At 46.2% G+C, this 23,712-nt stretch overlaps 1 protein-coding gene across 3 annotated transcripts in view; it reads right to left on the bottom strand.

Annotated features, from left to right (window-relative positions):
* Positions 1–23,129, bottom strand: part of nrip1b (nuclear receptor interacting protein 1b) — a 37,901-nt gene extending 14,772 nt beyond the window's left edge. The window contains exon 1 of one of the 3 annotated variants that reach the window (XM_084029075.1): positions 22,894–23,129. The gene's annotated coding sequence lies outside the window, so the exon portion shown is untranslated. Of the gene's footprint in view, positions 1–1,538; positions 1,560–17,009; positions 17,031–22,893 lie in introns of those variants that run through there. The other 2 variants (XM_084029077.1, XM_084029076.1) reach the window with 2 other exon arrangements.
* Positions 23,130–23,712: the final 583 nt, after the last annotated feature.

Below are 23,712 nucleotides of genomic sequence, written 5' to 3'. Positions count from 1 at the left end.
CAAATTTTGGGGGCAGGATAATCGCAACATGAAATCGTCCCATGCTTAACTGTGACCAAGAGAAACTAACTGCCAGCCTAGATGTAGATGAGCACGGGGCCAAGGCTTGCAGGATATGAGTCTGTGTTCCCTCAGTCAGCCATTGGCTATTAAATCAGACGGAGAGGAGACGGGCAAGGCCAGCGACCAACTGCAACAGGCCTATTATTCCTCTGTAATGAAGGCGGTGGAGAGGACAGAGGGAAGGATCCGCTGCTAAATGTAGTAAAAACTTCACAAACAAAAAAAAAGCCACAGTAAGCCAAACGCTAACGCACCTATTGTGCTGTGGTTGGGAGGTGAACGCAGACACACATCATGCTCCCGTACCTTGTCATCCTTAGCTGCGGAGGCTGATACAGGTAAAGTGCAGTAATCAATTTGCTCTACTGGCAGGAGCGCTCCTTTAGAATACTAATCAGGCTTCCGCCCTCCCTTCTTCCCTCGTTCTCGCCATCCCTCCGCCACCGCCCCCTTCTGCCTTTCTCCTTCCTCGTTCACCTTTCTCATGACTTGACACCCCCCTCTCTCCCCCCCTCCCCCCCCCCACACACCCTCCAGTGCCCCAGACCTGACCAAATGCTAAAAGAGGGCGGCTGTCTTCTGCACAGATAACTGCTGCCACTAATCAAGCCTACGTGCACCGGGGCGTGGATTAAAAGAGCTTGCACAGCTTGACTCAGGCACTGAATGGTGTTAGCGCGCACACGTGCACGCACAAGCAAACACACACACACACACACACACACACGAGGTCAAAATAAATAAAAAAAACCTAGAGGGAAGCCAGCAGTGTCTTGTCCTAGAAGCGCACGTAGACACACGAGGCTCCGACGAGCAAACGGCACAACAAGGTCAACTTAAAAGCTGATGTTAGGTGAACATTCTCAGGCTATAAAAGAACACACACAAGAAGATTAGATCTAAATTTACTCTGCCAGTCAAAATGGGACTGAGCCACCCATCTCTATCTCTCAGAACACACGTCACGCAGGAAGCCGCAGTGTTGTGTGCATCTAAAGTGGAAAAAAAAAAAAAGGGTACAAACCCGACGGTGAATTGACAGGGCCTTAATTCTCATTCGTTTTTCATTTGGAGCGATGGCTTACAAGGGGGGGGGGTGGTCTCTACACCATATCAAACACATACCGGAGTTGCCTGGAGGCTGAAACAAAGCGTCCTCAATGTTGCACTGCACACACACACACACACACACACACACACACACACACAGACAGCAGGATTGTGTGTGTGACGGGGGGGGAGAGAGAGACAACGCCACCCTATGCATCAGCAGGGATATTTCATTATGTACATAACGAGTGCCATTAATCGCTCTTAACAAGAGGACACAACCTCACCTTGGCAGTCTCACACACAGCAGGAAGGTGGGGGGTGGGGGGGGCGACGATGGGGAGGGGTTGGGTCGGGGGTGCATGGAAATATCTACAGTGCGTACGGAAATTAAAATTCACCACACTCAAGGATCGGCCGCCTACTTTTGACCGAGCACATCGCGGCCCGGGGGGCGTGTGGAGGAAAGCCAGCGGTCATATCGGAGCTGCTCATCCTGATAGAGACACATAAAAACACATTAAAAGTTGGGGGGAAAAGGAGTGGAAATAAATATATAAATAAGTGTGTGTGGGGGGGGGGGGGGGGGGGGGAATGCCGCAGTGGCGGGTGGCAGTGGGGGCTCATGCCCTTGACATACTGACATGGGGGGACGAGAGGAGGGAGGGCTGTACCGTCATGTGACACTCTTGTCATTCGCCTGATCACCCGCCTGCCTGCCCGGCCACCTGGCAACCCCCCCACAATATTTCGCCCACCTTCCAGCGACCTCATCCACCGCCGACCTGATGCCCCCCCCACCACCCACCCCCGCCATTCTGCCCCTCTGCAGTCCCAGCACCCCGTCCGCCCCACCCCTAGCGCTCTCTCTGTCTCCCCCTCCTCCCCTCTCCCTCCCCCGCGGCTGTGCAGCAAGGTCAGGCAGGTCACCGTGTCCTCATCTGTAATCCGCTGCCATTCGTCAGCAGCCCCGGCCCAGGCTGGAGGAGAGAGGGGAGAGGCAGGCGCTCCGACGAGGGGAGAATGCCCAATTAGGCAGCTGTCACACACACACACACACACACACACGCACACAGACACACACACACACACGCACATGCGCTCACACAGCTCAGCACCAGAGCAGGAGAGAGGAAGAGAGGGAGGGAGGCTGCAGAATCAGCCTACTGTCCACAGACAGAGAGGAGGGGTGTACATGAATCCTTTCAGCTGTGAGTGTCTGTGTATTGTTATGGTGTGTGTGTGTGTGTGTGTGTGTGTGTGTGTGTGTGTGTGTGTGTGTGGGGAGCAGTTGGGGGGGTCAACTACAGTTTAGACGTATATGACTGCTATCTGAGGCATGTCAGGCTGAAAGGAGGGGAGCAGGGTGTGTCGACGTCAGAGGATACAGTAGTTAACCAACATTAAATGAGAGGACAGCGTCTCTTATCGGAGTGCTGAGTATTCAATAGAGTACTTGTCTTATCTGTAACAATAGCTGATGGATGAGCTGATCATGGAGAGGTTGGATGGGTTGCCACTGGGACAGAAAAACACCACAGGGTCAAGCGCTGCCCGACGGCCAGTTAAACAAATCCAAAGGCCGGGTCAACGCGTACCCAGCCAGACTGGACTGTGGACTTGGAAAAGGCAGTGCCACGCTGGAAATCTTTACAGTACCAGACGAGCAGCACATATCAAATGGGTGACAAATATCCCATAATTGGATCATTCATCACCAGCTAACACATCTGTTTTTGAGTAATGGGAAAACTAATCAGCAAAAATGATACAAAGACGACTCCACGCCAGGCACCGGGGAGATTTATGCTGGAGCCATTCCGGACTCAAGCCTGTACCTATTGATTGTTTGGTCTAAATGCTTCTTCATTTAATCAAAGGAAAGAGTCAAAATGGTGCTATGCCAGCTGGGTGATGAGCAGGTGTGATCGAATGCCCCCGGGGGGATGTTTCGGTTTTAGCCGGTGAATATAAAATAAAAAAAACCTCTTTCCTCACTCTTTTAAGTTCCACTTTAAATGCCAACATTCATCAGGGTTCAGTGGAGCTTCAAATCCAGCTTTGAGTGGTTAGTGTTCTAAAGGATTGCATCACAAGTGTGAGGGACACTTATCTGGTAAATCCTGTCTGAGTAGAAAGTACAGTTCATAGAGACTTAGACTAGATGTCAGAGTGGCTGGATGCATGGAGCTCCGCCCGGCTGCTGGACGGTCAACATGCAACATGTGTTATATATTCGTGATATAGAAGGGAGGACTACTGCAGCATGCAGAGGGGAAACTGTGAAATCCCCCTGAGCCACACTCCACAGAAGGGACTTTCTCTGCTGCAATCTGAACATCAATTCATCATTCATCAAGTGACTGTAACCAACACTCAGTCTCCCCCTGTATCCTGTCTAAGCTAAACCCCGGCTGCATGGTGACACAGCAACAGCAGTGTAACATGTGTGTTCTATTACGAGTAGTGGAAATGATTCCAGTGTGAGATTTAGTAATTGCATTACCGTTGCTAATCACAGTCAGGCCCTGTTTGGTCTCCCTGCTTCAGCTAGTGGTCCCATACAGACCAGGCTTGGTGCAGGGGGTTCAGGGAGGGAGTCAGCTCTCTGAACCCCCAAAACACACCTGCAGAAATGACACCATTTATCATAGTCAGCCACCATCACCATCTTGGAATTTTGCAACCAGTGAAAGGAAGTGACCGTATTTGGACCATGGAGGAGCAACGGGAGGATAATATGGTCACTTCAAATCCATAGTCCACAAACCAGTGGGTGACGACGACTATGTCCACTTCTTATATAGACTCTAGGGTTTAAAGGCACCGCTGGCATCAGTGAAAAGAAATGCTCATACATGTATAGGGAAAAAAAAGAGCCGATATCTTTATTGACAAGAAATAAAAAGCAAACACCTGACATTAGCCCTACTTTTATTTGACTATAACTCCGCTGGTACTCCTTTTACAACATACCACACATTGACTTTCAGCATCAATAAAAATGATATGTATCCTGCAAAGAAATGTGACCTTGACAAAAAAAAAGAAAAAGAAATAGTGCAATCCAATCCTATACGTACAATGTAATAATGTAATGGGAAAGGGCCGCTGTGATACTGTATGAGACAAGAGACATTAAGGTCTCTGTAAAATCTCTATCAAGCGCCACAGACACACCACAAAGCCCTATGGGAATACTTGAGTCATTTCTGTTGGGCCGTATCACTGTGCGACTCCACCCACCTCTGTGATTGTTAGAATAATGACTCAGTGTTTTGTCGGCCAGTTCTCGTTCGGCTCTTCCAGCACCGAAAGTACCTAAAGTGCTCCCAAAGTCTAAAGATTGTAATCTGTGATGTCATATTGATGCATAGCCTGAAGCGGCTCCATTAGCGGCCGGGGAGACTGACTTTGTGGACTCATACAATGTCTGCCTGTACTTTTACATCTACGAGGGAATTAAGATGATAGTAGAGCTATTAGTTCTGTTCCAGAAAGCACAGCCACCTTATCTTTGTCCAAAAATCATCACCATTACTTTCACTATGTACTTCTTTTTTTCAAACCGTTGTATGTTGGTGTGAAATCATAGATGAGTTTTTTTATTTTTTTATTTTTTATTTCCACTGTGGATGAAATCGGAGAACACTCAATACACTCTCAAGGCTGTATACAATAATAAGTGGAGTCTATCAATAATGTGATAGTTTACTGAGGGAAGTCCTCTTCACTTCCCCCCCACACAGGGAGGTCAGAGGTCAGCTACATAGCAGAGAGCCTGGACTGAACCTGGTAGTGATCATATGTTTTACTTTGCTTCTATTACATGTCGATAATGTTCTTCTACGTCTATTTGCGTCTCCTGAGTTCATATCAAGTTACCATTAGATAATGCCTCATTTGCATATTGAAACCATAGACTGTAAAGAAGAAGTAGACGTAGTCATCGTGACATCATCCATTGGTTTGTGGTCTACGGTTTTGAAGCCTCGACATTTAGGTCGTCGTATCATCATGAGTTTTTACAACCAGTGAAGGAAGTGACCATATTTGGACTGTGGAGGAGCGACGGGTGGATCTGACGAACACAAGCAGCCTCACTGGATCTGGATCCATCTGGATTCTGGTGTGAAGCTGCTAACAAAGTAAGTTTCATAATTCAAGGTCAACTTTACAGATAAGTGTTAAAGTCATCTAAGTAGCTATAATAAATCATTTTCTCATTGATTTCCATACAATCAGACTTCTATTTACAACCCGGTTGCTGGAGGTTGCGGTCTAATTTAAAGATAACATTTCAGAAAACTTGTCATACAAAAATAATTGTCTTATTTAATTTACTGGGGGAGTTTCATGGTGAACCCCCCATTATTATTTAGCAGGGCTATTTGGTCTCTCACCACATTGATGCCTCATGTGCAACCCTGATATGTGTGCTGTTGTCGGACACGACGTTGTTCTCACTATGCAATCACAATGTAATGGGCACTGCAAGCCGATACCCGATTGACTGACACATGACTACAATGTAAACAAAAAGTGGACCAGCACATCTACACTCCCTTATCTATTCTCTAAGCAGACCTGCACGACTTTTGATACCATCATCGCAAAACAGAAAACATGTCTGCCATTGATTGAATGTATAATAATAGCTATTGGTTATTAACGTACAGGCTAACTTTGGTATATCTGTGAAGGGACAATAGATGAGAAACCTTTTGGACAACTCGCTTTAACAGTAATGATTATTTATCTAACTGTTCCTGATACATTTCAGTGAGAAAGGCACCTATCACAAATATGCTGCAGTTAATTTGACATTTGTGTGAAAGTGTCATAATTAGAATATGAATTCTTGAGTTGTGGCCAAAAACACGTTTTGTGAGGTCACAGTGACCTTTGACCACCGAAATGTCATCCTTGAGTGCGAGTGATTCTTGTCAGGACCAACAGCCTGCAGAGATGATAAAAGAAACGTGACGGTATAATAATTCCTATATTCCACATATCTTCACATGACTTGTAACAGCAGGAAAATAAAATTACTAATAAAATATATGAGTGCTGTGTTATTCAACCCGTGGCGGTGATGCTGAAACTGAAGCAGCTAAATTCAGCCATCATTCATTTTGCTATTACTGCTTTCCTGATAATACAGTCGGCTTAAAAGTCGCCCGCCTGAATTCTCCCCGACATTTCTGATACGTGAGCAACAGTAATGTTCAAACGAGCACTTCAGGAACCCACTGGGTGTGCAGGAAAACATTGTTTTGTGGGGCTCGACATAATTAAAATGACCAGTAATTGCTCCAAAAATATTTGTGTTCGCATCGCAGCCATTTAGCGGCTGCTGCTAATCAGTGCTGGTGCACGCCTGTCCGGCTCTGCGTGGGAGTGATTGGACAGAAAGGGTTTGGATTCACTAAGGCTAAAAACAAACCCTTAGCTGAAGAACATTTGGAAGCCACTGGGTCGCTGTCCCTTTAAATAACTTTTTTCTCTTCTCTACCTCCCTCCCCTGAGGTTTATCACTGTGACTCTCTCTCTCTCTCTCTCTCTCACACACACACACACACACACACACACACACACACACACACACACACACACACACACACACACACACACACACACACACACACACACACACACACACACACACACACACACACACACACACACACACAAATGCCGCCTGTATGCGTGGCTGGCAACTACAAAGCAGTTAGCCAAGCATCTCTTGGCTCTGTGCAGAGAGAATAAGACACTCTCATTACTGCCCTTAAAAAGCTCTTGCCCTCACAAAATCCACCGTAGACCCAGACGCCGGTGCAGAAAGTCACAGGCAAGATTCAAGGAGTTAAAGGCTACTTATTCCCTTACAACTTAATTCTGTGTGTGTGTGTGTATGTGTGTGTGTGTGTGTGCATGTCTGTGGTTGATGCCCCCCCCTCCCTGTTCCCCTTTCCTGTTCCTCTTTAATGTCACAGGGCTGGCTCATATGACCTTGAGCAGCAGCGTTGGCACGGCAAGAGCGAGAGCTGCCTCGCCTGCGGGCGCCCTTGAACTGGATCTGCAAGACAAAAAAAAGAAAAAAAAAAAAACCTTCACGCGCCCTGATAGACATCTCAGCACTCCTCCTACCCCCCCATCATTCTCCTCAGCTCTTTTATTCAATCTACGCCACTCCTTATCTGTTCCCCCTGGTGGGAAGAGATTTATCAGAATGCTGTATCTTTAACCTCTCTGTCAGACTGAAGATAGAAACAGAATTTCAAAATGTCTGACCGGCCTGCACAGATTTATTTTTAAACCGCCACCTCCTCCCCCTGCATGCACAAGCCCTGTGCCGTTTCAGGAAAGGGGATGGGGGGGTGGGGGGGTGGGGGGGTGGGGATGGGGAGTACACCTGTGTGATGAGACGTCCATCCACTCACAGAGGTGTTGTTTACGTACCAGGAAACTCCACACTGTTTTTGCTCCCGGCTCTGCTCTGATGGCACACAGTGACCTGTAGCTTCAAAAACAAACATCCTGGCCTCTGTTCCAAGGATGAGCGCCGGCTTACCGGCCAATCACAGTTCTCCGCCTTGAAGAGGGGCGGTGCCTCAGAGCCAGTGTTTTGACAGGTTGATGTTGACCCGCTGGTTGCAAATGAAGACCTCTGATTTCCCAAAGTAAACACCGCGGTCCTCAGTCCAAAGTCTGGCCCTGCGCTGTCAAACTCTCAAGCTCTCATATTAGAGCCGAGCGCCGTCTACTGTAAAAGCACAAAGACGTGTTTTTATCAGCATGTAAATACTGCGGCACCCTCCTTGCGACTGGGGCCACCGAGGTTCAAGTAATACAGTAAATATTTGCATTGCTCTGTTGGGAGCAATGTGTGTTCAATACTGGGTGTTTTAATAAAAGGCCCTTTCTTTTGAACAGCATGCGTGCAGAGGACTGAACTGGAGGCTTTGGGTTCTCGGAGACCGGCCTAGCCCTCCTCCTGGTTCTCTTCATGCCTGACCTTTCGAAACTGTAATGTTATCACATGTCACATGCAGGCCTGCTGGAAACCATCTGCTAAAGGCAGTGTGGTGGCTCCCTGTTACCAAAAAAAAACCCAACAACAACACAACACTGGCGGGAGTGGCCAAGTACTGGTTCTGACCGGTTTACTGCCCAGCGTGTCTCACCTTCACACACACACACACACACACACACACACAGACACACACAGGGAATGACGGCGAACACCCCCTCAGAGGCTGTTGTTGAGCGACATGAGCCATGAGCAGTCTCCTCAATTAGCGTTAAGGGGCTTTTGCACGGACACATGAAGTTCTGGGGCTAAGAATAACATTAGACAGGTCTGCTGCCCGGCAGTGGCACTGAGAGGAGCCGGGTGTGTGCACTAACCGGAGTCTTGCTGCTAATCCAATCCCCCGCCATGTTTAGCCCCACCTCGGGATATTATGTTATGTTTGTTAGTGTGACACCTTGGCTAATAAGGCTGTTTCTGCACGGAGCGAAACCAACACGATTAAAGAAACAAACTGTACAATCTACTCTTCGTATTAGGGCGATGGGGGTGTTGAAATACTAAAAAGAACCCCCCCACCCCCCCCTGCTGAAGAGCCAAAAAGCAGACTATGCTGTGGAGGCACCACAGTGTCCTGGGAGATTCATTACAGGCAGATTTGTTCCACATAGTGAAATATGAGTGAGCTCTACTGCCTGAAAATTGCATAGCACCATAAGCAGACCCCAATGCATGAATAAGCCCCGATTCTCAGTTCTTAAGGGCTTTTTTTCTCTATAAGCTCAGAACAACAGCCACAGCAATTATTTGTGAGGGGGAGATCAAAAGCAGTGTTCATCCCGCTTTGTCTGTCTGCGCCGCAGTAAGAAGACACAGAGGATATGAAACAACGAGCGATGGCACACGCCCCATTATAAATCTATATCAGAAAGATGTGCTTAATGGCCCCCCTGCCGCTTCAGGGCATCACCATGAGCACGATTTACCAACCACAAGGGACGTCACGAGAAACGGGACTCGAACCAGGTTTAAACTCACTATCGATATAATGTGAACGACAAATCTTCTGGTTTCTGGAGGAGTCGCCCCCTGATGGCCAGTAGAGAGACTGCAAGTTTAAAGCACTTCAGCATTGACTTCACTTTTAAGGACCAGAGGTTGCCGCCTAGTTTGAGATAAATGAATCGGTGTGGTTTCACAGCTCGGCAGTGATGCTGGGAATCCTTTGAAAAGTTCCCCAGAATAAATCAAATAAAATAATAAAAACTTTTTTTTTTTTTGCTCAGAAAAAAGAAAAAACATTATGTCTCATGAGGGCTCATGTAGGGAAATTATCTATTCACATGTCTGGCATTGGCACAGATCATATGCAAAGAGGTCAACGCGGCTGAATAAGCATCTGTATTGCTCATTTCTAAACCACAGTTGAACTCGGTACAGTAAATAACCTGACCTGAATAAAGTCGTGCAAATCTGGGAGAAAGCGGCCTATATTTAGACAACAGCAACCCGCGTGTCAAGAGGAAGCGAAATGTGAATAGATGGGGCTGTGAGCTTGTCAGGTCTGACTGCAGTAATCAAACGCTATTATTGGAGACTGAGAGGGGGACGTATAGGAGGTGGCACTGCTTCAGAGACTCCTGTGTTACTGTAAAGCTCATATGTGCGTGTGGGTTTTTTTTTTATATTATATTTTTATATAAAAAGAGTGCAGCTTGGGGAGTGAGGAGAGACCTCAGAGCTCAGCTTGGGGCGTATAATCCATGGTTCATTTGCAGCTTTTCTCCTCAGTATGACAAGCCGTTTACAAGACGTAGCCTCTGCTGCTGACCCAGTTCTGAGTGGCTGCGTCTCGCGACAAGGCCCTGCCTCCCCATCAGGCCCTGCTCCTCTCTAACTGACGATAACACCGCCACCCTCTGCCTTCGTGAACTGTGGGAAAAAAAAATAGGTCGCCCTGACCCAGTTTTCTTCTTTTTTCCTTTCTCTCTCTCCCTCCTCCCTAACATCGTGCAAGGAGTTCTGCAGAGCATGATCGAGGGAGACAGCGAAAGGGAGAGAGCGAGGGGGAGACAAAGGGAGTTATAAAAGACATACTTCTCCGTGCACTTGCGATGCCTTCATGTGGCCTTCGGAATACGGGTGTCGGAACGTATGTTTGGCAAAAACACTCGACGACCGCTCCCGAGGTTAAACGCCGTCTCCAGACCTCATCAGTGCACTGCTCCTCCTCATTTCTCCTCTTCCAGGTGGCCATTATCTCATATCTTACTCAGAATGCTAAACGGCATCCTCTGCCTTATTTAAACACAGACGTACACACGGACTTGGCAGTCATTTAACACCCATGAAGGTATGACATATCACCCTGCCAGAAGAAGAAGATGGGCCTCTCTGCACGGAGGGGGGGGGGGATTACGGTTGTAATGCCTGGTAGCATGACACGGGGCCTGTCCGGTGCCTCCGTCCAGCTCCTGATATATATATCTCGCATCACGCACGGCGCTCTCATGCAAACCCTTCCCTCATTAAGCCGCGCTCACTCATGCGCCTCTTCCGTAATCCTGCGATGCATTAACCGCGGATCTCCTCGACAGGCACGTTCCTCTGACAACAGCTCAGTCTCGTCGCTTTATAGATGAATGAAACTCCGCGACGCCCTTTGTATCTCCGTTTGAAGGCACATAATCAACGCGCACCTTTCGCTGCTAATTTAAATATTAATGCGCCAGCCAGAAGTCATCACTCATCACTCACCGGTGCCTCGGTGTCGCTTAGCAACCATTGTTTAGCCTCTGTTCAGGAGCTATATTTGTAGGAGTGAGTGACATTTAATTATCACATTTTAGCTGTAAAAAAAGAAAAGGAAAAAGAAACTTTCTGAAGTGAATAACTTCCACTATAGTGTGCTCCCTCTTGTTTGAGGAAGCTATTCGTTACACGAGTCTGGCCGTACACAATAAGCCTGAAGTAAACAATCTGGGTGATATGTTGGCTCCGAGCTGGATCTAAAATCACATAATCACACGTTACAAAGATTGCCTTTTATCAGTGAAGAAACATCATTTCAGGTTCAGACCGTACCTCTCTGGAAGATGCCAAAAAGTTGACCCATGCCTTTATATTTTCTTGCATTGATTACTGTAATGGACTCTATGCTGGACAATCTAAAAAAACATTGATTGGCTGCAGCTTGTCTTAAATGCAGCGGCAAGAATTTGAACAAAAAAACTAAACAGAAAAAGAGAATATATAACGTTGTAAAACGCTGTAACATTGAGGATTGATTTTTAAATGATTCTACTTGTTTAAAGGTTTGAAATGGTTTTAGCGCCTTCACACCTCACTGAGCTTGTACTTAGTCATCGAGCCCCGGCTTGCTCAGCGCACCTAAAATTAATTCGGTGAGGCAGATTTCTGGTGCCGTTTGGAACAAAAACATATCAGACAATCAACCTCTGTTCATAAAACAGATTTTGTATTAATTGACTCTTTATTGTCACTTGAATTGTTTTGCAATATTTCCCCATACTTGTTTTATTATTATTATTATTGTTATTATTATGAAACCACAGCATGACACTAGCGCTGTGAGCATTAGCGTGCCTTATGTTAGCACCACAGCGTCTCACAGTTTGTCCGTAGAAGAACATCAGTCCCACCAGATGCTGGCCGATACATGCGTTTGCGTGCGTGTGCTCATTTGCATCAGCACACACACATAGTGACACTCCACTTTCAAAACCAGAGGAGGGTTGACCCACTGCTAAACTCTCACCAGCCTGGTGCTAAGCCCCTGCGTGCTAATGGTGACCTAGTGCACATAGACATGTTGGTGCCTCAGAGACGAGTCATGAAGCCCGCTGCTCCACTTTTCTCTGCCGCCAGACACGCAGCAGAAAAGAAACGCCGGAGCTGTGCAGGATCCGACTTCTTACGTGTAAAAGTGCAGCAAGTATTTATATGACCTGCAGAGAGAAAATGGCGGTTGGAGAAAGCGGAGTAGGGTGTCAGGTCTCTTTATGCGACAGGGGGCTGGTGGAGGTTCTAGTTCCAGTTAAGGGGGTGGATGTAGGTCAAGCCCTGCCTCCTCCTAAGCACCAAGGTCAAGGCTGAATGGAAGGGAAGGTGGCTTAGAGAGAAAGAGGCCCTGGATAAAGCACATTCGTCTGGCTCTTGTGCCAGCACCAGCCCCAGCCGTGTAAACACAGTTACACAAGCACACAGCTCCCCTGTGCTCACCTTAGGTGTGTGTGTGTGTGTGTGTGTGTGTGTGTGTGTGTGTGTGTGTGTGTGTGTGTGTGTGTGTGTGTGTGTGTGTTCTCACACGTTATACAAGCTTACACCTGGGGGTGTTTTTCATGTCTGATTAATTCACACATCGATATATTTTTCAAACTGTTGTTTTTGTCATGGGCTTTCACACCGCCAATAAAGGCATCAACCAATCACGTTGGGCGGAACGGACATATTCAAAGCGTACACAAATTCCACGGAGGCTATGCATCCAAACCGAGACAGCAAACATTATCACTCCTTTCAACCGTGACAAAAACAGCGCAGACCAGAGCCACTTCTATCTTTTCACAATAAAAGCCCTCATATTACGCTGTGTAGCCGTTTACCAGATAGAACTCAAATCCAACTCTTATTTAAATAGCTTACAGTAGCTTTACAACAGTTTCACTCAGGTATTCCATTCAAAGTGTTGCAACTGTTGTAGCTCCCATAACCTCTTACACTTCAAACAAGGCTCAAATTAAAATGACGCCATCTTTGATGGACTGAGGCTGAACAGGGCTGTGTGTGTGTGTGTGTGTGTGTGTGTGTGTGTGTGTGTGTGTGTGTGTGTGTGTGTGTGTGTGTGTGTGTGTGTGTGTGTGTGTGTGAGAGAGATAAAGGTGTATCCAGACAGCAAACATCTGTCTGATTTAAAATGTAAAATCCTGGCAGGTGATCACCTTTGTTTTAGTTGCATCGAATGAGAAAGCTCTCTGCACATAATGTCCACTATTTTTCAATTTAAAGTAGATATTTGTACAAAAGGTAAATGGTAAAAAGTCAGGACAATCAAGCTAAGCTGGTCAGGGTGGAGGGAAAGTTGAACGGAGCAAAGCACGGAAACATGGTCCCATCTTGAAATATTGCAAACATTTTCCCTTGGCTGTGCTGGAAAAGTTGAAGTATTGATAAAAAAGCAAAATGTGACAAAGCAAATGAAGGATGCCTTGAAGCAAATTACTTATTATTATTGGGATAATTGTAAATGAAGAAGCTGTCTAGCTCACTATCATGGTTGCTATGTCATTTGATTGTTGAGAGGGAAATGAATGTTTAGCACAAGATGCTGCATGACGACATGAAAGTAAAGGATGTCCCCTTCTTCAAGTAAAGGCAGCAGCCTTGTATAATTCTTTACTCCTTCCTAGTCGGGATCGGTGGCTTTTATTAAAGCTGAAGACGACGGTATGTCCCGGCCTGTTTTCTAATAACGCCAGTGAGATGAGAAGCGCAGCATTTGAGAATCACTGACATTTGGCTCCACAGAGAGTAAAGAAAAGAGGCCATTTCTGGGAAAACAAGACTGAAAATTAGTCTTTGCTTCTTCATGCCGTTGCCCAAGACCCTGAGCTCAGCCTTTCTAGTCAAACACTGTATTACATTCACATCAGGGTGTCGCTTAAGAAATCAACACATTTACTTTGTTATATTTATCTCAAGCTTACAGAAGTTGCACTGATGACTTGGTGAATCATTTTTTCATCAGCTGACAAAATGCCCTTTTATTTTGCTAAATTCTATTTAATTGAATCTCATTGTTATGGTGCAGCACGTTGTGTCTTCTTGAGTTTCCATTTCAGTTTAAAATGTGAACATTCACAATGTTGTGACTTCTGCCGTCTGACTGCAAACAGCCGCTACAACAAAAGACATGAACTTGTCTGATGTCCAAGTGTCCAAAAATACCACAAAATATAAAGTTAGGAAACGTGAAGTTCACGGACAGTATTTTGAATTGTAATAAAGGCTGCACGATATATCGCTTCACCATCAACACTTCCAACAAATTCCTGTATATTTTCATATCTCAATATATAATGCAGAAATGAATATTGCAATATCAGCTCCAACAGTGTGTGGCCATTTTCCTACTTCTTCTTATACAGAAAACTGAATTAAATTGAAACAAAGTAAGCGCACCAGAACTTTTTTTCTCACACTGAGATACATGGAGTCCATAACACAGACTACATGGAGATATGGCATCAACATCGGCTGCAAACAGCCTCAACAGGACGTGAGGGAAACGGCGCCTCCCTCCGACTGTCCAACTCTACAACTAGAGTGTAAAGACAAAGCGGCGTACGAGATTCAGAGAAGGGGATTGATTCTTATGTAGAGCGACTAGCGTGCACTACAGCATGTTTGAACAAAGTGGGCCGGGATCCGCATGGTAAACACACCCAGGGGCAGAAACGTTAACGTCCGAGCATAAAAATACTCCGAAGCAGAGACAGTAGCTACTCTGCAGCCAGAGACGGTGAGCCAGCGAGGTTTAAAACAGCGGGGCAGCTGCAGGGAGTGAGCGAAGGCAACAGCAATAACACAAATCCCAGCAGCCAGCTCACTCTGGACATGAATCACTGTGGACATGAAACGACCTCTCGCTGACATATGCTGGTATCAGTGATGGAGAATTGAGAGGATGACTAAAACCTGCTCGGTTTTACAGGGCAGGAAACTTGTAGCCGACACATTGTGAAATTCAGACCGGAGGAGGGATCGTTGGGAGCCAGGCTGCTCTTCCTGACGCGACCTTGACCCAAGTTTGACCTTGGGGGGGGCGATTACCCAGTTGAATGACAGCCCCTGCAGCTGCATGCACGCCCGGTGGCGAGCGTCTCCAGCCCACCCCTCCACCTCGCAGACATACAAGGTCAGAAGAGAGGGTGGTGGGGGGGTTGAGGCTGGGTGAAGGGTGTCACATGATTGGATCTCCTTCTGGAGAGTTACTTAAAAAGCCTCCTCAGCAATCAGGTCAAGGTCACGCTGGAGCTCTAACGCCACAGGAAGAGAGAGAGAAGTCTGCGTGTGGAAGAGTGAACAAAGAGAGACGAGTCGGAGGAGGGGCGGCGACGCACTCCTCTACATGTTCAGCAGTCCTTGATAACTTGAAAACACAAGCTATGATTCTATTAGCTGTATTAATCTTCCTGCTTAGTGGACACTTTCATTCAAAGTCACTTAGGCGATTATCACTCGTGCACATCTCTTTCCGTTCCTGCAGCTGGATATTTACTGGAGGAATCCAGGTTAATTGCCTTTGCTCAAGGGCAGAGGGTGAGCGGGGTATGAGCCAGCAATCTCCTGGTCACCAGTCCATTTTCCCAAAGTAATAGGTCATGCGGCTGCCTCGAGTCATCAGCCAGCGCTCCATCTCCTTTCAAATGGCCTCTACACCACCGGCAGCCTTCTAACGCGGTCATGAGAGAGCTACAGTCGCGGCAGTCTTTCCGTCTGTTTACCCGGCTGTTGTGAGCGGCGTGCTGGATTGGGCTGGAGGTTCGCAAAAGGAGCGCAGAAATCCAGTGAAAGAGGAGGATCGGGGTTCTGCCGAAAGACCTCGGCCCTTTGCTCTGTGCTGGGGGAGTGCATTCATTTTATTTTTTCATTTAGACATTATTTGACCAAGTTCTGTTAAAAGATATTCATTAAAAGTGCAATGAGCCATTTATGCATTTTTTTGACAAATTGAAAATCAGTAACGTCAGGCCATTACAAGGCCAGTCATTATGCACCTCCGGAGACAGACTCACTTTGACCAACAACGACACAGCTAGCGTGGAAGAGCACAAAAAAAAGGTATTTCAAGGAGGTTTCAGTGGCATTCCTCTACTGGAAACCTGGGTAATGTGCTGCAGATGTATCTGAACTCGCATAGCTCTGACTCTCCACGGCCATCCGCACAGGTCCCCTGTTGCCCAGCAACAATTCAGCTCATCACTAGAAGCCAAAAAAGTTACACAATTACAGTTTTAGCCAAAAAGATTTGGGGGTGTACCGCACGTAACATCATTCAGCAAGTTATACCCCAACTCCTCCCAGGCGTGGGTGTGAATGAATGAGGAAGTGGGGAAACCCCGGCATTACCCATCCTGCAAAGTCAAGCAAACGCGCAAGTATGATAATAATCCAAATATTGTCTCTGAATTGTTGCTACGCTGGTGGAATGAGAGAGCAGCACTCGGGTACAAAGTTTAATGACGAATTTCCCCATTTAGCGATGGAAATAAATCCACAACCTCGCAGCGTATACCACATATGCATCCCCCGCGCCCTCTCTCCCTCCCCCTTCCCCTGTCATCCTGTGCAATATATCCATCATTCATTCATAAATTCTGAAAACTCCTCTTTAGTTAATTGCCTGGGAAAATTTAATTTCAAAGGAAAGCTTTTAAAAGAGAAAGATATAATTAAGTTGCAGGGATCTCGGCGCCCCCTCCTTGCCCGGGAGGGCCGGGGGGACATGTGCTCTGAGCTGTGCGGCTCTGCACCGCACTGCTCCGTGTCAGGGAAGTCATACACCCATGTTTAAAGCAGAATGTTACGTAAAGCCTCCCCCTCTGCAAAGGCTTACTGCACCAGACGCTGTGTCCTTGCCTGGGCTGTTCAAGGTTCCCAAAAGGACAGGCTGCTAAGAAGTTGGGAAGGACGGGGCCCTGTGATAGCCTGCAAAGAGGAGGGAGGGAGGGAGAAGGGGAGGGAGGGAGGGGGCTGCTGCCTGTGACAGCTTTGGACTTTGAATTCAGCGCCAGACAGGCTCATGCATCAATCCCTCAACTTACAAAGACAAGCCACTAACCTTGACGAGGCCAGGGACTCTTCAGGAATGAGTGGCATTTTCACTTAGCCCCGGCTTCTCCTCTGCACTCCTGCCACATAACCTGGTTAAAATAAGAGCCGGTTGAATAACAGCCGACCTCCCTCACTGTACTTTGTGACCCGATGTTCTAACCTTCAACCCTTTGGCTTCGTAGAACATGCCAGGGACATATGCAATAATACACAAATAGCATCTAGCACACGCGGTACAGTAGCCATGTCTGAAGCCGTTTGGTTTGAGCGAGGGATGATGCAAGCTCCGGTGAATCCGTGTCTTATTGCTCCGACAGTTGGGGCTTGAACAATTGTGACCAAAGCCAAGAACACAAGTATCTGCCATGTTTCTCCTCTGTAGGAAAACAGGACAGACGCCCTCTATCGCATGTTCACACCAGCTCCTATATGTGAGCATCTGCCCTCACTCCCTTCGCAGCCCGCCCACTCCGTCACACCAGCGACATTGGCCTTCCCCTCCGTCTGACTGCAGCATCACAGGCAGCAGCTCAGCACAATGGTAGAGAAGCCTTCCTCCCGCACCTCTACAGCCCGGGGGCCTCTACAGGTGCATGAGAGGGAGGGAGGGAGTACCACTCCATCCTCTGCTGTGACCACACCAGCCGACCAGGAGAACAGTCAGCTCCTGTCACATCACCCAGGAGGTCCGCCGCTCCACGCTGCGTCTCCTCCGTCTTTACTTAACGTATCGGACAGGAGGGGCAGTGGAGAATCGCCGTTAGCTCCGTTACCACGGCAGCAAAGGTAGCTCGATGCCCTTTTCTTCCACCCTTCGGCCTCCACAGCTGTTGTTTACGAAGACTCATCAGGGTAATGTATTTGACCCGTCACGTCTTTCCCTGTGGGTCCCCTTCCACTTTCCTGAGCACCTTCAGCGAAGTCTAAATAATTCACGGCAATCGCAATCAGCAGCGATCAATCGGTGGAGATAATTGAGGGGCCTGTCATTGCGTCAAGGCCAAGGTGAAGCGTGAAGGCAGAGGGGTGGGGAGTTGGAGGTGAGGGTGAAGGGGGAGGAGGGGGAAGGAGGAGTCATTCAACAGATGAACTCTGGGTAGCAAAGCTCTCAGGATTTGCAGCGGGAGGCGTCCATCTTTCGCCCTCACATTTTGTCATCCCAGCTCCGCATCCGGGAGCGACGGCTGAAAAGACGCATTTAGCAATTCCTGCTTCGTCATCAAAATAAGTCCCATTGACTTTGGCTGCCTTCCGTTCATGACAGAAGCACCAACAGGAGCCGGAGTGCTCATCTCTGAATGAGACGGTGCTGCTGTAACACAGAGTGCGAGCAGCACACAGTGGGAACGCTCTAATTTCAGAAATGGCTTCAGTCGTTTTATGCCTTGTTTTCTGAGGCGGCGCTCTCATTCTTTGGATATCCTAATGGCACAAAAATCTATTCATACGTCTCACTATTAGCAAAGAGAAGCTCCACTGGTAGTTGTATATTCATTAAGGCAGCACAATGAATAAAATATTAATCACAATCAGGATTTGCCTGCAATACTGATGGTTAAAAGGCGCGGCCCTCCGGGTGTTTTGGCTTCAATTTTGGGGAGTTGCCATTCAGCCTACAGCCATAAACTTCACTACTACTATTAATGTTGCGACTGCAGGATAGGGATGGGACGATGCAGGATTTTATAGTGAATCGTGGTAAAAACACTCACATTAAGTTGATCGGGGTGAATTTCCATTATCGGGATAATTGTAAATATCGAGTGACTTGAAAAAGCTGTCTCGCTGTTATCATGTGACGAAGTGGAAAAAAAGAAGCTGATTTATAAAATACAGCATACAAAATATATATTTTTTAAATTGATTTATGTTTTATTCATGCAGGCAGACCGTACGATATACGATAATCTAATTTCGGATCATTTGATTGATTTTCAGCAAAATGGATGTTCACTAAAAGAAGATGCGTGTCTTATCTGTGACTCATAATGTTTAAGGAGTTTTAAGGAAAATGGTGACATTTAAGTTTCACATCGTCTAATGCCTGTGTAGAAGAGTGATGTAGTGTACATGACTCGTTTTGACCTGAACTCAGGTAAAGAAAACCTGAGTTCAAGTCCTGTTTTGATGCAAAGTTGAGTTAATTAGCAGGAATGGAGCAGAGCATGGAAGTGACAGCAGTGCTTTTTGATTTAAATGCAAAAGTGTCCTTAAAATCAATGCCTAATCCTGATAAGTAATCATCGATATTGATAAAAAAAAAAAAAAAACTTGATTATCATTTTGGCCATAATCCTGCAGTAGTGTTTTACTCAACTTCTTGGCATTATTTGCCACATCAATCACTAACTAAATGCTGGGCATTTCCCCTGGACGTTGTCATATCCATTTCAAGACAGGATCAAGGTATGCAAGTATAATACTGTTGTCTGTATAATATTTATGTGTGTGTGTGTGTGTGTGTGTGTGTTAGCAGTGTGGAGGAGGACACACACACAGAAGACTCAAGACATTAAAGGAGGGCTAAAGTCCACCTTTAATATTAAAATAATGAAAACCGATCATTTCAAATACTTGATCATGTACAAAGTTTATTGTTGCACTGAATCTTTGTCTTGTCCGTTTAATATGTTGTCGTCAAAACAGCATCGGCTGTAAATCTCTCCCTAACAACACAGGCAGCATCAAGTATTGTTATTAGTAGAGTGTCTACTGAATAAACGAACAATAAAATGATTTGGCTTAATGTGCACTCCGCACAGATATTATAGACAATTAGAGAAATGAGCTTGTGGCCAAAGGGTCTCTGGTTTGAATCCTCTGTGGGCTGACAAAGTACGGGCGTGGAAGTAAGTAGATGAGAAATGCTCTCTTCCTCAACATCTACTGTCAAAGTGCCCTTGAACAATGTTCGGTGGCCAACAACACAAGTGCTGGGCAGCTCCCAGGTCTATAATAAATCAAAACCTCTGCAGTAAATGCATGACACTTGTTCTGGTAGATTGCACATTAAGATTTTCTTTTTCCTTCCAGACTCTATCTCAGCAATCATGAAGCAGGATCCACCCAGATTTCTGTCCGTTTCTCACGCTGCCGTGTGACGGGCAGATTTACAAAGAGTGGGGTTTGAGTTGGCACCGTGGTCGCGGTTAGAGAGGCTGTTAGTAGAGATAAGTGTCTGGGCAGGTACTCCTGTATCTGTGGCATCATCCTGTATACGAATACATTATTACATCCAGTCACTTCAACAAGGGGAAAGGAAAGTCACAAAGGAACAACAAGCAGCGTGACTCGGGAACTACTTAATGGGGTTTTTTTTTTAACACTATAATGAAATATATCACCTATAAAAACGTGCAAAACAAGATGTGCAGAACACATCTGGATGAGCACAATTGCACAAACATGCAACATTCATACGGCAGCAGTGGGGTTTTGATGGCAGATAAGATTTGCTGTCATGAAAGGCAGCCAGGCAGCGAGCATGAGAGTGGAGCAGCAGTAGTCCTGTCTTGTGACTGCTCAGCGGCCTCCACATCATTTGCATTTGGCCATTTGAATGTCCTCTGGTTCTGTTGCAGGCTACTGCACATCACTCAACAGCAGCTCCCTGGACAATAGCAGACGGCCCAGTCAAATCAAGCCCCATCCAATACACATGATCCTGTACAGCGCTGCAGCACACCGGTCCAACACACACTTTAAAAGTGCCACTTTACTGTCGGGCTATAAATGTGCAGGTTTTAGTTATCTGTGGCAAAAGAGGACGAGCTGAACTGCCTTGAACGCCTCGTGTAAGTTCAGGTCAAATAATTAAGCAGCTTAAATGCTCGACAAAAGAAAGGCTAAAAGGCAGACATCCAGACACAGACAGTATTTAGAAGGCTTTACAAAAGTTTGACTTTCCTCCACGTCACTTCAGATTCTTGGTCCAAAGTTGCAGTGGTACTAGACATGGGACGATAAGAAAATTTCATTTCACCATTATCCTGCCAAAATAGTTGGGTTTCTGGATATCACTTCATATTTTGTTATGACACAAATATTTGTATTGCATCACAGATGAGATCAGAAATCATAAGGTCTCCTTGCATAAATAAAAGATGAATAAATAAATAAAATAAATATATTTTTATATTTTTTCATCTATATTTTAGAGCAATATTTTCCACTTCTCTACCATGATAGTGAGCTAAACAGCTTATTCAAGTCACGTGATCATATTAACGATTATCCCAATAAAGGAAATTCACTACAATTAACTTGTTTTTTCTTAAAATTATGTTTACTAAAAAGAAAGATTTCTGTGATGCAATAAAAATACATGTTTCTTCTATTATTTTCTTGCATCCATCTTGGCGATTAATCCTATACGGTCCCATCCTTAAGTGGCACTGTGACAAGGTAGCATATTAACTGAACATGGTAGAGTTGTATAATCTTCATGTTATGTATCCATGCAGGTTGTGGCTGGGAGGCTTTGTAAAATGGCCCTTTTGGAACATGAACTGAAGTTCTCTGCCCTCTTTCCTGTTAACTCCAGCACACTTCAGCCCCTGACCTTTTGCCTCCACGCTGATCCAAAGTCCAATGAAGCAATAGGACATTTCAGGAAAAGGAACACCTACGCAAAAGGCCACTCAAAAAAAGAAAAAAGAACTGGCAGTAACTGAAAAAAAAAAAAACAAGTCTTTTGAAGTCTATCAAAACACATCTGACATGATGGCACAGCGACATGACAGGCTGCAAAGGACTACTTCAGCTGCTTGTTGGTGTGCACGCTGAGCTGATATCCTCCCTAACATTTGAGGGGAGCTGCCAGTTTAAGGATGTGGTGCAGGCTAAACAAAATGCCCATCGTTAACTGAGCCATGAATCCAGATCTGGGCTATTTATGGTGCATTAAACACCAATATCTTTAACTACCCTCATCTACACTGTATTTACTGTACATGCTCTGGGGGGGAAAGAGGTAGTGCCATCGTCACCGACTTCCCCTGAATGGCACTGCAAAGACTAAAAAAGAAAATGACACCACGGGGGCTTATAAATACATGCAAGGCAAATGTAATACTCTTTCACACATTAGAACCAATTCCAACCTCCCCAATAAAAAAAATGAAGAGTGAAAGAAGTGTGTGGCCAACCAGGGAGATGTCTCATGAAGAACCCTAATGTATCGACGACAAAGCCACATTATGACTCAACATAGAACTACCTTGAAGTCCGTCTCAAGGCCTTGGGGGCCATTTAAAACCCCGAGAGAGGGACCTGCCACTGGTCACACAGAGATCTCAGTGCAGCTGGGATGGCTTCCCCATTGGTGGTGCTAAAACTACTCCAAATGCTGCCTCCTGTTTTGACCCAATGTGACATTAACTGTACTGGGGGTCCGTCTGACGGCGAGGCCCTTCCCTGTGTGTTGTTCGTGGATGAGCTGACATTATTCAGTCAGTCAGTCAGTGTGACAGCAGCCTGCAACGGACCCAGAACAGGAGCCGGACGCTTCAGCTGCGGCCGGTCCGTCTACGAGACATTATTTCATCGGGTTTCTACACCGATAAATGCCTCTGCTGTAGGCCCGCTTCAGTGCCCATAGGGCGGCCAGGAAATAGACAGAGCGGCTGTCACAGGCGGGCTACGGAGGGCTGAAGCAGCAGCCTCGAGCAGCGCGCACCGCCAGCTCCTTTCTGCAGCGTTTTTCAGCGCCCTCTCTCCGCGTCGCCTTACGACACACAGCAGCAGCCTCGGCTCGACCCACCGCGCTAGAACCTACTGGAAGCCTCGACACCGCGTCCCCCTCCGCGGCTGTTTTCTCTCCCCCGAGCGCTAATAATAATTCTCCAGATATGTGACGGTGCGTTTGTGTGTTAGCACGTCGAGCCCCTTACCTGCGTCGTCCACCCCACAGTCAGCCGGAGAGGCGCATCGTTATTATTCGACAGGAGCAGGCAAATCCAATGAAAACGATCGCGTCCGTCTCTGACACTTTAGGCAGGGAACAAAGATGGCGAGGCAGCCTTTAAAAATCAAAATTTTTAGTCCAAAAAAAAAAAAAAAAAGCCTCGGTTTTTTTTCTTTTCGTGGGGCTGCGACTGAGCGAGCCGAGCCGTGTAGCGTGTAGTCTCTGGGAATTGTTTATTCTCGGAGTCCCCTCGCTGTGGAGAAGTGAGCGGAGACAGTCACACTCCTCCTCCTCCTCCTCCTCCTGCTGCTGCTGCTGCTGACACCACCCTTAAAGGAACAAGCCTCCACTCAGCGGCTGCCCACACACTCCCACTGCCTACAATAACAACGCCTGTAAAAATAAATACAAAAATTATAAATAATAATAATAATCACATGTATTATTATTGGTGTTGTTGTAATGATAATGATAATAATGCAATGTATTATTTTTTATTCTATTTAGTTGTTAATAACCATAACTAACTAATTATAACCGAAATGTAATGTATTTTTTTAGTAGCAGAAGCTATAACCAGGGAGAATTTGTTAGTACTAAATCTACTACTACTGTTACCAGTACCATAATAGTAGCAGTAATAATGGCAGTAGTATTCTGTTCTTTGCACTTTTATGAAACACAACAATCACCAAAAAGACACAGAGTCAATGTAATTTAAAAGTTCCTTGTTTTACATAAAACTTGTTAAAGGTACAGTATGTAGGATTTAGTGACATCTATGGATGTGGTTGCAGACTGCAAC

This window comes from Eutrigla gurnardus (genome assembly GCF_963514095.1).
Source record: "Eutrigla gurnardus genome assembly, chromosome: 15".
NCBI lineage: Eukaryota > Metazoa > Chordata > Actinopteri > Perciformes > Triglidae > Eutrigla > Eutrigla gurnardus.
Note: the sequence above shows the minus strand (reverse complement) of the source record. Positions and strands in the feature narration are given on the sequence as shown.